We start from the raw sequence: 15067 nt of genomic DNA on the forward strand, positions 1-15067 counted from the left end.
CATGCCAGACACTGTCAAACGCTTTCATCAGATATACAAATCAAACAAAACGTCTTTTGGGAACAGAGTCAGTGCCGTGGTGCACGTATTTATTTAATTGTTTTAAGAATAAACAAGTTTGTATGTCAACATTTTCTGAAACCGAATTGATTATTTGTTATGGTGTTATTATTCTCTAGATTATGATGTAATTCTTTGGTTTAGTATACTTGTAAATAATTTTCCAACATTTTTCACAGCTTTATATCGCAATACTCCCATAGTTTGATATATTTGTTTTTGACCGAGATTTTAGAATTGCCGCAATTAAACCGGAACTCTCTGGATCTGTTTCTGGCTATTTCTTTCATGACTGTATAAATGACGATGAACAATTTGTGTATTGAGTTTATGAGGCACGACACGTCACATTAGAACTGATTATTTGACATTTTGTTATTTGACGTTGCCTTATTTTTTTCAACTGGTTAATTGCTTATTGAATCTCAGTTTTCAAAATGTGATCATCGTAGCTGAGCATGTCATGTTAATTCATTTCTAAATTTATTTTATATCACTATATAATGTAGTGTCTTCTGTATTATCATTTTTTCGGCGATTAAGTAATTTATTGAAATAATCTAACCACTTATCTGTTATGAAAATTTAATATCTGTTTTTTTTAATACAATTCAATAAGTAACTGAAGTGCGCATGATCGTTGACACGCCGTTGACACTTATAATTTAATGGGGGTCTACTATTGGTGGAGCACTCAAATTGTATCATTGGTCGCTCTGTTTTTCTGCGCCTCTCAATAGTTAGTTTTGATCGATATGATTGCCTAATAGAAATTGAGCTTCAGTAAAAATCTGACAAAATCACGTCAGTGATATGCTACGTTACTAGTTTTTTTTGCAATCACAGTCCCTCTATACACTAAAGAGTCTATAGACTATATACGGACTGTGTTGCATTAAATATTACTTTATCGATCGTGACGTCGTATTGTTAGTTTAAATCTAGCCCTGAGACTTAACCCCGGACTGTATCTCACACTTCCTTCATCAGTCCGAAATCAACAACAGCCATCATGTATGTACAACTAGTTAGAGACTGTGGACAGATAAATTTTACAAGAATAACTATTCTTTTAAAATAGTTTATTACTTGTGTGTTTAGCATATAGTATTTTGGAACATTTTCTGTAGATGGCCCCTTATTGAAAAGTCAAACGAATTAAAATAACACCAGCTTGTGTGAAAAATCGACATCCACATGACAGTGTAGAAATAAATACGATAATGTCTACGTATTCAGAAAGTCGTCTGTAATCCATTAAAATGTAGCGATTTATATCAGACAAAATGTAACACGTCTCACAAAAAATAGGTCCATATTTTATATGATTCTGTTGATATGCTACCAATTCTGCGAATCGGAATGCAAAGACGGTTTGCGTCTGAGGTCAAATTTTTCGACCTATAGAGCAGTTTCCCCTCAAGGTGATGGGTTCGGTGTCCCGGTGGTATATTCACAAGAGACACGATACTTCCGGTTCTCAACTGTTAGTGCAGTGTATTTAACTGTATAGTTTACAAATACCGAATAACTGTTTTCAAATTTAATAAACTCTCGCTGTTTTTTTCAAAACACGAGAAAATCTCTCGCGCGAACGGGTTCGAGATTTTGATGACGGTGTCACGTGATATATGACTGTTGGAATTTGTTAATTATTCTCGATTAGCGAAGAGGTTTTAAATAAACATCTGAGGTTTACTTCTTATTGGAATTCAAACAAAGCTAAATGCCCTTTACAATGAATTCATAGGGAACCACACATTCCCTATTAGTAATGCGTCCACGCACGCTCCCTAGACTTTTTTAGTAACCGTGGTCCACGTAACTAATAACGCAACCTCTGTCGATGACAATAACCTCAGTTACAACGATTATATCATAGGGCTACCTAGTTTATTTATAATTTATTCTCAATCGCGGCTTCGCTTTATTTGTTATTATTATTATTATTATTATTATTATTATTATTATTATTATTATTATTATTATTATTTGCTATTAAGATGATGTACTGTTTTTTCAATAACATTTAGACATTTACGTTTTCTACACTGATAGACAGTACAATGTTCTAGTGAATGGAAAGTGACGTAATACTGGGTAGAGTTTTGTTATTTTGTTATACGTAACGTATGGCTGGCCTAGGTCATGGAGGTACTCTGTCGCCATGCTTGAGTGAAGTAAAACATAAATCATTTCGGAAAAAAATGCCTTTAAATTACGCTGCCATGAAAGGGTCGGTGTCTCCCAAACATGGGGGTCAGAGTAGTTGCCTGTAGTTAGAAAATAATCGTAACAGAGAATGTGTATTATATCAGGTGAGAGTACGAGGTCGTATTATCCTCCCCGCGCGTGCACGTAACACGAAACAACATATTCTTCTTGTTGTACGGTTTATCGACATGAACCGCAATGAACAAATCCATGACGTCATTAGAATTAACTTCAAACTTCCCTATACAGTACGAATTTAATATCTCCAACTACTACTATGTTAAAGGGCGGTAGTCGTCGCGCAGCGCGTGTTCGAATTTCATGTAAACAAACAATGCATTTTACACGCGTTGTGTACGTCGTTATGAGTCCCATATCGAACAGGACGCGGCGCGACGACCACCGCCTTTTAAGCTTCACGAATCAACAATTGATGTCAACAACAGTTTTACCTTGTTTATGCATGTACGATTGTTATACAACAGGATAACTAAATTTGTCCTTTGATCCGTCGCACGTAAATGTATAGTGACTTCTCATGCAACGTACAACGCGTTTAAAATACATTGTTTACACAACACGCGCTTGGTGACGACTGTGGAAATATAACTTTGACATTTTGTTGGAGTAGGATATGTCGCGGGTTTGTATGTATGATATACTATATACGCCATTTAAATGACATAACACTTTTCGAAAGTATTTTTTGTACAAAGTACGATGTTTACACCCAAATATTGTACGTTAGTAGAAAACGAGGTCCAAGAAACAGTGCAACATTAATGAAGACATATTGAGAACTGTTGAACATATTTACATAATTGTTCATGATATTACATCTTGAAATAAATTATTAGATCTGTTTGGCAAAAAATATCACAGTATTTATGCGACAAATGAATGAAGACGCCAGAGTACGTCTGCACTTCGAATTTCCCATACGGGGGTACTAGTGTTTTATTACTCAATAATGAATGTTAAGTTTGCAGCCGAAACAACAACATTTATTTTACGATTAATCGTTTTACACTGTCGTTATCAATATGCAATATTATAACAATTATTCAAACATGGTCAAAAAAGCCCCCCAAAATCAGATATTTATCAAAATATGATATCAAATATTTAACAATACTCAAAAGTACTCGGCTATCCACATTATATTTTTAATTATTAAGTTTATCGATTTTTATCTCTACGCCACCGAAAACCGCCGATGAAGACGTGACTTTCCATAATAATCAGGTAGACTGTGCTGACAACACACGACATGAACTTTTTATCTTTTGGCCACGTTATGACCTTTGACCTCTGTGGCATTGTCAGCCCGAATAAATGATACAATTACACTCAATACTTGCATTCGGTTTAATTCCAATCACACATCCGACTGCCCCGGGTCATCTCATGATCACTTCACTGTGTGTTTTATAAATATAGTATGACAAGCCCATTGCCATAAAGAGGTTGCATATGATCCAATCTAATTTGTCATCAACCCCCTTCACAGAAGCCTTACTCTAAAATTGGATGTAATAGTGTCTTTTGTGCATAAAAAATGAAGCAAATGTCTCAAATACAAATGTTTTTAATGTAGGCAATTGCATGCTTGGTTGAGTTCAAAAACTATTCAATAATATACCGCGGTTGAATTGTTAATTTCCATGGGTTTTTTATTTTATAAGGAACGCCCAACTTTGTGCAACATTCATCCAGATTACTCCGAATTAATCACTCTCATTTCAAAAGTACGAAGAGCTATACATTCGTTGCTATATGTGTGTCTATTCCGTCGCCATGACAACCAGATGTATCACCAAAGTACCTGTGTGAATCTTTAGTTTGACGTAGTTGGGTTGGATACCCCGAATAGGCCAAACGGAATGCAGATTGTTCGACAAAATGGCGACACCTGCCGTACGCAGGTTATAACTTGAATTTGCCTCGAATTTATTACGTAAATCGTGTATCGACTAAATGACGCGAAAATTTTTAGTCACGTAGTGAATCTGTACTCACAGTGGATATACTAGTACTCCAAACAATATAACGGAAGTAGTTCAGTCGTTGCTTTACTATTAGCGGTGTGCGGTTTAATTATATTTACAGAGCACCGGCTATGTACAACGCATTTCATTCTAACCTTAAAACTGGGCCTCCCTCTTATGTTATCAACAATAGCTTGGGGGTAAAACTGTCACCGAGATATACAACGCAGATGTAGCTGACGATATAGTATAGCTGGAAGAACTCTGACGTCATATTTGTGTAACTAATACTCGTTTGCATATCTATTTACGATAGTCGGGCATGGTACCAGAGGGCGCATTGTGCTATCCCGCTGTATTCAAAAGAAAGCAAAAAGAGGATAGCTTAATATCTTTTCACAATGCTACGCTGCTACAGAAAAATATAATCAGTCTGAATCGACCATTCCATTGATTGCCCGGGGTACAGGTCACTAAATATCCACAGCATATGCAATTATATCAATATTTTTTCCAACTCAATGGTTTTTTGTTGTCATTGTCCGGTCACCATCAGGCAGTTGGATAGACTTCAATCATTCTACGCTGTTGGTATAATAGCACACCATAGTTCACTGCGTATTAAACACACACTGCACATTTGCATACAGTCTCTTGTTTTGATGTTTTTTCAATAAAATAAAATACTAGTATGAGTGTATAAATGACGAAAGTCGGGTTCACCGCAAAAGCCCGGTTACCGCGAAACAAACAAAAGACTGTATCATGCAAATCTACACACGTTGATAAAATACGTAAACACCTGTATTTTGAAGATATGATTTAAATAGTCACGAATAATTACTTGCATGTTGATAATAGATTTCAATATTCAAAAATAAACACCTGTATTTTGAAGATATGATTTAAATAGTCACGAATAATTACTTGCATGTTGATAATAGATTTCAATATTGGAAAATAAACACCTGTATTTTGATGTTATATTTGAATGATCAAGAATAAACAACTTTTTTTTGAAAAAAAAATAACCGAACTGCACTTTTTGCATACGAAGTGCACGGTTCGTAGGAATACATTAAAAAACACACAATTAAAACAAGGTAGTTATTTTTTATTATAAATCAATATGTTATCTAAAAAAATCTAAAACTCAACCCTAAATTAAGACAAAACACTGAAAAGTTTCGATCAAGGCATGTTTAGTTTCACACTATGTTACCACGCATCATTGAGATGGGGGAGGGGGGTATCTTTGAATTTGATTTTTTAAAACTGCTCGACTAAATATTACGGTGACCTCATTTTTTTAAAACCAATATCTCTAAATTAGGGTTAGGGTAATTACCGTATCAAGTACCAATAAATCCAAGAAGATGAAATGTAGATTACAAAGAGTAATAATATTTATTTAAATAATAGTTAAGCATTGGTGTAAAATAGGTTTGCAATATCGTCGCTATAGCAACGTCATTTTTAACTACATATACAATCCCCGGGAAGAATTACGCTGAGGACTGGGGTAAGTGAGTCGCCCGTATAGTGCAAGGCTTGAATTTTGAAGCATCATTAAAAAATATAATACTAGTATTATAAATCATATATTAAAAATGGCGGAAGGGCGTCACAGTTCTAAACAAACGACAGTTAAATTGGTGATCAACATTTTTTCTTGAATTTAACTGAACCGTAATTCGTTGATTTTTTCATCCGTTGATTTGCGTATTTGTGAATTATTCTAAACCCTTATATTAGAGGGCAACATTTGCACACGTGATTCTTTTACCCAAACCCTTTCCCGCCACATTAGGAAGTCGTTCTAAATGGTACAAGCCTTTTGATTGGTTCTTTCAACACGTAAGGTGTCAATAGTTTTAGTTAATGACAATGCAAACTTAGGTTCGGATTTAGGATCAAGAATTTAATTGATTTTTTCCGACATTCTCTTGTGGTGGTTTCAAATGCATTGAACCTGAAACCACGTGTTCCGATAAGCACTCCATGCATGCCTCCTGTCACGTTTTTTCCGTCACGCATCTGGACAATCGGATCTCTTTCACGATCTTGCGAACATTTCAGCGAACTAGTTTTAGTGGAGCCATGAGTTTATAGTTCAACGGTGGAATGCCCTAGAACTACTTACCCTTTGAACGTATGTGTTGTTATCAGTGTTTACCAGATTTGCTGTTATCCAATACCTCTTGCAGGAAAGCGATTGTAAAATTTGACAATCGTTTTGGGTGCAATATACACCCGATAAACTTTTAGTAAAACATTTTGCATAAGATTCAAATATTTTTTCTACTTTCTTGTTACTTTTAGAGCAAATGGACAACATTTCCATGGTTACCATCATATAATATTAATCAACATATTTAAAAAATAAAGACAAGATTATGCATGGTTATTTAGTGAGGTTAAAGACTTGAACTTGGTATTGAAAGGTTTACACCACAATTTCAGAATAACCCTCCGGATTTCTTTATTGCATCCTAAGGAAGTCAACACTCTAAACCGTCGACAAAGACGGCGACAATTGGTTGCTACTACACAATAACACCGGTTGACACGCGGCGCAAGTAGGTCCCCGCTCGCGCTCGCTAGAGGCAATTGGCACATCATCGTCATTGAGTGCACGATTTACTGACAATAATAATTCACGCGGTAAAAAGTTTAAAGATAACCCGATTTTAATAAAGACTCCATCGGTTCAGGACAATTTACATATGAAGTAACCCGTAACACTTGCCTAATATGACCAGTGTCGACCTGTCACTCAACTCTTGTTAGTACAATCAGGGACTCGGATGGGAGATAATTGCATGTCAGCGATTTACGTACTTATCTCGGCTTACATTTTCAATTTATGTATTTTTTCACATTTGTTATTCCATTTGTTCAATATATCTGTTAATAAATTGGGCATTAATTAAGCTGAGAAAATGTTATCTCATTTCCAATTCTGTACATTGTGTGGACAGAGTTCGTTTTGAAGTACTGTATAACTTAAGACTTATTAGCCGTGTTTTCACGCTTTTATTCTACAAATAACACAATGCACTGAATTAAACCCCAATGAATGTTAAAATTAGCATTAAGACAGTATCGTTGTTTGAGATAAAAACCATGATGACAGTTTTACTGACAGTGACTGCATTGTTTGCGTTGACTTGCTCATTGAGACAGTGGAAACTGTACCTATCAGTAAATGAATTTGCTTACATCCATGATGAAACCAGAAATTACTACAATAACCAACGCTGCTGCGAATACAAATGAGTGTGTGCGATAGGTGTGTTTAGTCACAGACCCTCCAGTCGGGCTTAGTGAACCACCAAACAAAACTTCCGGCCTGAACACCTGGAACAACAAATGTGCAACAATGTTTGTTACCATTTTAAGTGCCGCACCCGAAATACCATAGACAATCATTCATACTTTAAAAAAATGTAATGTTTGTTGGTATAAGATAGCACAAGGACACTACATAATATGGCTTCCTAAATCGCATTCCAGTACGTGTATCAAAACAGTACTTCACAATATGACCTTGACAATCCACGAACCTGAATGTACAATATACAAGCCCGTTGCCATGGAAACGATTTTTTTTTATTAATATAATACTTTATAAAATAACAAAATTAATACCCAGTGACGGTTGATATTAATAAACTATGTCAGCAAGTTTAAACGAACACAATATAAAAATCTGTTTCAATTTAAAGGTGGTTATTTCCAACAGACTTTCAAAAAATCCATTTAATGCATATGTTGTCATTAAGGGGGTTGACTTGTTTACAAAGGTCAAGCGTGCCTGGAGTAAACCACCCTTACAGTAATGACATGATAGTCATATCGGATTATGTTGCGGTCTGTCGAAATACAGAGACACCGATTTGTTAGTTGCCTTTAAGTGGTTCACTCTTTGACACGAATAAAGTTTTTTTTTTGCTTGTACTCATTTCGATGATCAGAAAGTTTTCGCTGACCGTGCAAATGTCAGCTTGGTTATACTAGTGTTCTTTAAGACCAGCCGATTATTTCACATAAATGCGTCATTCGATCAGATTGAAAAGAAGTTATACATGTCAACGATCTTTTTTTGCCTTAAATGACTTCGGGAGCATTGTCAAATAGGTCATCAAAGAGGTGACGGGAATACTCAACACCTTGAAAGATCAGTGGAGTTGACAGGTACCAAGGTAATGCTAAAATGCGCGTTGACTGCGAGACTATGTCTTTCGGTCGTTTCGACTTCAGACACATTGAGGTGGTGGAGTGGTGAGAGTCGGTGCTTACAACGCCTCCATGACCCCGTGGCCAAGGTCAGCAAATTTGCAAGCGATTTTGCTGATCGGTTTGTTTTAATGGTATAATGAAACACGTCGTTCGTGAGTCCCCAAACTGCTAATTCACTGTACCGACTCGTCTACACCCTTGCCCGTTTGCCTGCGCGAGGTGTAGACATTATTCACTGTGGGCTACCTATATAACTGTTGAAGGAAGCGATGGCGTGGAATACCAATGACGTGAATCGACTTACCTTGAGTGAATCTTATACTCGCCAGCAACAGGTGTCGACTTTACCGGTGGCCTGTATCCCGACCCACCGAGTACTATGTACAGAGTTACACACACACACAAACGGTAGGATACTTGCAGTTGTTTCGGTATAATAATCAGCCTATAACGTCTTGGCGTTTTCCCTTTTACTCGGTCAATGCAGTGTGTCGATAGCACGGTTCACTATTCCGACGCAATTTGAATATGAAATGGGGTCTATTTATCGACGCCCTAGCTACCCGCGACGTCGACTAAATCTGGGTGGAGTCACTTCACAATCACAGGCGAAGATGAATAGAAAACAACGCGTTATAATGTAGTATGTTCACAACAAAAGAATGGTAATTCAGGTCCCACTCATCACATGTCGGAAATGCTCGGTATTGCACAACTTTCTTGTAGAGGAACTTTCAAGTTAACGAGGGAAAATAAAATTCTATAAATAGCTAACATGTGCGGTGAACGATGGCGTTATTGGATGGCGTTGTATGCGAGCCTCGGCCCGTAGAGTTTGCTATCTAATATGGATAATTGCGTCGGTAGGCTTGATCTATAGGCAAAACAGTCACCGTAGAATTGACGGTTCTCCCATATAAATCCGGTACCAGTACATGAAAGTATAGAAATTACGATTGAGAGAGACAGCAGCCCCGTGCTTAAAATACCAAAGTATGACCACAGACCACAAGTGTCAAGTTATCCGTCAACAACCGAGAAAAAGATATGAAACAGACTTCAGCCGGAAACGGAAATAATGATATAAAATGACTAATTTGGATTTATTGTTTTTCATGCACCATGGGCCACATATAGGGTTAGGGTGAGACGGATATGTACCGGTAGTTCCATGATATGATGTAGCATACATGAGAACACATGACGTAGTCGTTAACGTTGCTGCTATTTCGCCACAGAAGACAGTAATAATTAATATGTGCAATAAAAAAAATACTCATTTACGATAAGATAAAGTGTTGGTTGCGGCGTGATTAAATTACTGGTACGGGCATTTAAAGCGGGGGGAGTCGTCACCTACGCATGCGTCAGGTGGCCATAGCGCGTCATTGTTTACAAACAAGCGTCTACCCATGAGCCTTTGCGTTCTTAACGTGTGTTGTTATCATAGTCTGGGACTCAATTCCCGCGCGTGCGCGGGTGACGACCCCCCTGCTTTAATTCAATGAACAAACGCAGTTATACAGTTCGTTATTGCATTACTATTGCGAATGAAACGAGCAAAACCATCGTGACGTCATTAATCTACCTCGACGCCTCATATACAATGAGCATATGATGATATTTATAGGAGGTCACACACGGTGTCTGTAAGGATAATGCATTTGCTGTCTTTATAAGTTAACATATTATAACACGATATTCTCACGATTATCCATCATAGCTGAGACTGAATAACCGCATCGCCTGGAAGCATGTTATATCTTTTGTTACCGCACATTCCTTCTATCCTCTATAGAGGGACTGTGGTTAGCGCAAGGCCTAGGGTGTGTGTGTGCGTGTGTGTGCGTGTGTGTGTGTGTGTGTGTGTGTGTGTGTGTGTGTGTGTGTGTGTGTGTGTGTGTGTGTGTGTGTGTGTGTGTGTGTGTGTGTGTGTGTGTGTGTGTGTGTGTGTGTGTGTGTGTGTGTGTGTGTGTGTGTGTGTGTGTGTGTGTGTGTGTGTGTGTGTGTGTGTGTGTGTGTGTGTGTGTGTGTGTGTGTGTGTGTGTGTGTGTGTGTGTGCGTGTGTGTGTGTGCCGCAAATATTGGACCCACGTTTATTGTTTAACAGTCTGAAAACAAATCTGCATTTTAATTATCAATTACAAAACTTTTGCCGTAGAAAACAATGGCGAAATACTCTAAAACAAAGTATGCTATTTCCACACAATTATTTAATTCGATTTTTTTCGAACCGAGTAATTTATTTTTATTTTATTCATTGTAACATGTAATTTCTTATATGTAAAAAAGACATTATTTTTGCTACTGAGAAGCATTTAACATTAACGGCCACCAACACTGTATTTTAAACGTGTTATCGCACGAGACCCCCATCGAACTTGAAGCGTCGCTATTTTAAAAGGGTATACATTTGTCGGAAAATTTTGTACTGAATCAAATTTTAAATTTTCCCATTTAAGCTGTAGAAAACATGGTATAGGATCTGGAGATACCGACAAAACAGTAGGGTATAACCTCACCACTTGTTCACGGAAGAACCCAAATAACAAATTAAGACAGATTCAGATAAAAGCAGTAACATATTGCTAAACCACCTGAATCACGAATATACTAGTATCTCGCCCGATGGTCTCGACACACACGAGATTTTCGTCAATGATGTGCCCATACATAATTGAGCTCGCTTTAAATGATTTAAACATGTTTGACCCCTAAGCCAACATTTTAAAGGCCACCAGTCTTTACACCTTTGGGGTTCGACCCATTTGAAACAACGGCGACAACAGGAGGATTTGTTGAAAACAAATTGCTAGCTAAACACCGAAAGAAAAAAATAATTCTAGGCGTTGCTGGAACAATTGAATGAAAATAAAAATGTGCATATTCTGCCAGCCACCCCTAATGGTTTCAAATGTTTGACCTCTTACGAGTTGGTATGGGCAGACCACTTGATGTAGTAAAGGAGCGTTGACCTGAAACATACCCAGGAACAGTTGGTGTGATTTGCCATGTATTTGTAAACAGTGCGTAAGCAGGGACAATAGCCGAACTCTGTCCCATAATGTTCTACCGTCTATAAAAAATAAAACGAGGGATATATTTACTAAACGTTTGTAGAACGTTACAGTGTGTAACCGTAAATCAGGAAATGCATTTTAAATAGCGTCACAATACTATAGGTTTACAGCACAAATAAATTGTTATGAAGTGGCGACATGATACGATTGGTTGACGCGACATCACGGTTGACAGTGCATGGAGAAAATAAGCAGATTTGATGTTTTTTTGTGAGATAAATGTCGCTACTGCGTATTTTCATGACCATCCGGTGATTGTGTAAAACACACAGTGAAATGACAGGACGACGCCATTGTGGCGACGTCAACACGTCGTTGTCGAATTAGATCATCACCGTTGAGAAACTGCGGGCAAGTGGTTGAAGTACGGCAAAACATTACCTGAGTATGACGTCATCACCACACCCACATTCCACACAGCTATACCGGTTGTCATCGTAATTTTAAAGCAAATATCAGTGGCGGGGGGGGGGGGGGGCGATCGCCTCCTTGAAAAAAAACAACATTTTGTGTCAGCATAATTTGCGTTTCAGAGGGTCTAGATTTCAAAATTTTTAAAGAAGAGCAGATCTCGCCCCTCCATGCAAAATTCGTGCCGCCGCCTCTGAATATAAAATTAGATTTTGGATTATAATTATATACCACACTTTGATTTCGGGATTAAAATTACATACCATACTTGGGATTTGGGATTTAAAATACATAATCAAATAAATGACCGATTATAAAAAGGGTTTGTATCCATTATACGGTTATTTATATCAACTTATCGGCAATAAGTGGTAAATTACACACATTGATTGAAAACTGACAAATTCAAGGTGATCAAGGTAGTTTGTCATCTTTCATCCACGTATGAACGTACTACATGTATGTACGGTCACACATCGTTAGTGGCGGTAATTTAGTAACGCAGAATCAAAGGATATATGCAAGGCAGAATTTGATACGTCGGGACAACATGTCAACAAACAAGCTGTTCTCTGATTGGTCTGATTGATAGGTGTTATGGTTGGATAGCCAATCAGGCATTCTCTTGTAAGTAGCTTCGCATTGACAAAATACTCAGGTACAGCTAACCGAGAAAGGCGACACATCCAGCCGTTGATGGCGGTACAATAGGAATATAGAACCAGTTTTATTTACTCCCCCGTTCAAACCTTACCCACATTTCACAGACAACACGATGCAATTCAGTGAAGAATAAAACTCACTGCATTAATGTGGAAACATTGGAGATCACGTAGGCCGAAAAATGACATAAGTATACCAGATCACACAATGTCGTATCAAGTCACACAATGTCGTTAAATACATAAAGTATTAAAATCATGAAAAATCTAGATTTTTGCTTAACAGACATATAACAGCGTTGTAACTGACTACCTCTCTCGTATAAAGACTGAGTGTGGATTGGTGGTGCATCACGTGGTTATCCAACCCGAGCTCCACGATTTGTATCTTTTCAAACTTCTGACCAATCACATGTTATCTATAGATCCTATCCTGACGTCACAGTACACATGTCGTGATCCAAGGGTGAACCAAGCTTTTATTCGTCTCGTGGTAAGATGAGACTAACGCCTGAATTACTCTGTGCCTTCCACCACAGTGGCAACACAAGATCAGAGAATATCTACTCCGGACCCCAATACATCAACAACCACGTGTTTAGGCTTCCGACTATAATTTACCGCGTATTGCTTATTGCGTATTGCGTATTGCTTTTCACGGTTCCTATCTGCCAAGTTGCCCGATGCTTATTCAGATTGCGATTTCGCTGTCCCAGCCGTCCATGTCTGGACACAACTCTATTATAAACTCACTACATTTCTGGACGATTCTATGACGTCTCTGTACCGAATCCAGACATCATTCATTAGGAAGATATGTTATGTCAGTCTAGTATTACTCCACATTCAGGAAATGAAATCAATCTGCAAGATTCACAAATTGCTCAGATAGCCAATGCAGTCAAGAACGTTTTAGCCCTCCCTTTAAAGCCTGTATAGACAAACCTATAGACTGGAGGAACAACACAGTCCAGTCAGGTGGTGCCCTTCGAGTGAAAGGATGTGCCCCTGCTCTTGGCGCAACTAAGGCATTGCCGTAATCTTTATAAATATTTGCGTTTACCTTGAAATTAATTTCTACATAGTTCTACAGATTCAGTACACAATTTCTAAAAAACAAAACGTTAGATTGTCGCCATTATTGGTCAAATTTACCGCTATATAGAGTACTGAAGGAATGTTCCTGGATTTTTTTCTGTCTGCCTTATTTTTACATAGAGACATGTTGTTTTTACTCAGTTATTAACGTCCAAACGGCTACATAAAAGCAAATTATAGTTGCCAAAAAACGAAGAACATTGTACCTGAAGCACTCCTCTTTAATATTTACATAAAAAAATATATTCAGTCGTGCTGCAAATTAATTATTAATTGCGTCATTAACCGTTTTACTTCATTTACGCTTATTCCTGTGATCACGTGACCTGGTATTTGCATAAAAAATGGCATATTGTCCAAGTTTGAAACAAGGTCTTTATTACGGTATATAACATGTATGGGTAAAATGTATGTTTCAGTCTGTAAACTGAGGTCAAACAATTGAACCAGCGAACATTTGCTAACCCCTTAAATGAGAGTTGAATCAAAGAATCTACAAGCACAGAGTGCAGCGCAGTAATCTGAAAACTTTCTAATGTTATTGAACATGCCGCATGTGTTATGCAACAAGTTGGCTCCGGATGCCGTTGGTTTTGCGATTCAATATTAAAAATAATATAGTAAGATAGAAAAATATGTTGCCCTTCACACCATTGTGCGCAATTGCGGGTGGTACAAGACTATAATTTCCCCACAGGCGACAATACTAGTTGTTTGTATGTCTCTAACCAATCCAAATAATCTATTGCGCAAACCAGTTTTCCGTTACATGAATTCCAGTTATTTGCCAATATTGTAGAAAATATTTATATGATCGATAGCAGTGCATTTACATATTTAGAAAATAGTCTCTCTGATTTATATTAGTCTGAAATACTAATCAACTACATTATAACAACACAGAATGTTTTTTCCCAATGAGACGAGTTGATTAGTGAATCCTGTCGACAGAGGGCGTCATTCACAATTACTCCTTCAGGTAGAGTTGTCGTCATGTTGACGTTGACACACAGTTAGCACTGATTGTAACAAAACATTTCGTAACATGTAACCTGGTCAGACGTGGAGGATATTTTGAGAGGTATAGACCCGACTTTTGCAAACTTGAATTGTTGCTGGCGAAGATTAAGTTCAAAACTTGGATCATTGAAGTGAAATATTAAAGTACTAGTACTAGCGAAGGCATGCTCTGCAGCAAGACGTTAAAGAGCGACCCCAGTGCCCAGGTAAACAACAAACCCATCAAAGCGTAAACCTTCGATGAATAGTTGAATGACATTATTAACAAAGTATCGCTCATCATTTAAAGTTC

The 15067-nt window shown here is 37.6% G+C and overlaps 1 protein-coding gene across 1 annotated transcript in view; it reads right to left on the reverse strand.

The window, feature by feature from the left end:
- Positions 1-9027, reverse strand: part of LOC100377183 (uncharacterized) — a 100660-nt gene extending 91633 nt beyond the window's left edge. The window contains exon 1 of the mRNA XM_085507458.1: positions 8809-9027. The gene's annotated coding sequence lies outside the window, so the exon portion shown is untranslated. The remainder of the gene's footprint in view (positions 1-8808) is intronic.
- Between the last annotated feature and the right edge of the window lie 6040 nt (positions 9028-15067).

Source organism: Saccoglossus kowalevskii, chromosome 14, assembly GCF_978046115.1.
Source record: "Saccoglossus kowalevskii chromosome 14, keSacKowa6.1, whole genome shotgun sequence".
NCBI lineage: Eukaryota > Metazoa > Hemichordata > Enteropneusta > Harrimaniidae > Saccoglossus > Saccoglossus kowalevskii.